Source organism: Etheostoma cragini, chromosome 11 (genome assembly GCF_013103735.1).
Source record: "Etheostoma cragini isolate CJK2018 chromosome 11, CSU_Ecrag_1.0, whole genome shotgun sequence".
Lineage (NCBI taxonomy): Eukaryota > Metazoa > Chordata > Actinopteri > Perciformes > Percidae > Etheostoma > Etheostoma cragini.
The window spans coordinates 18962-19534 of NC_048417.1; the positions used below are offsets into that span (position 1 = coordinate 18962).

Sequence of the window (573 nt, forward strand, 5' to 3'; positions counted from 1 at the left end):
ATTTGTAATATAGGCAATAAAAAAGTAGGTTCTTAGCAATACATTTTTACAATAATTTGATAATAGTGCAGTTTGGAAACACTACATTATATAAATAAAACATGTTACTCCAGACCAGTGCCAAGACATCCCGGACATCCTGATCCACACAGTCTGACAGGGATATGGTTGCCATCTCTGGACTGCCGCCAAAAAGTACATGGATGATTGCTGTGCTTAGGCCAGTGAGACATGGGGAAGGGAATAAGGTGGTCGCTCTCTCCCTCGAAGAGAAGCACTCTCCCTTCAGAGGAGAAAACTGTCAAATAACAGACACAGACATTCTTCTGTATGCAAAACAAATATAGTGTGACATACCTTTTTTTTCATCCAGAAGGAAACCACTCTGGACAGCTCCCATCACAGTGGACAGCACATGCCGTTTTACGTCTTCACCAATAGCAGAGTCACCTAAGTCAAAAATTTGCTTTTATTATAAGTTACACCACAGGTTTCTGGAAAAACTACACCATCTAAGTCACAGCTACACAAACCTAACATAATAAATTCACATATCTATGTATTTGCAGGAAT

At 39.6% G+C, this 573-nt stretch overlaps 1 long non-coding RNA gene across 1 annotated transcript in view; it reads right to left on the minus strand.

Moving 5' to 3' along the window:
• Positions 1 to 244: 244 nt before the first annotated feature.
• LOC117952339 overlaps positions 245 to 573 on the minus strand; it is a 1001-nt gene continuing 672 nt past the window's right edge. Inside the window, exon 3 of the long non-coding RNA XR_004658390.1 lies at positions 245 to 533. This is a non-coding gene — a long non-coding RNA (uncharacterized LOC117952339). The remainder of the gene's footprint in view (positions 534 to 573) is intronic.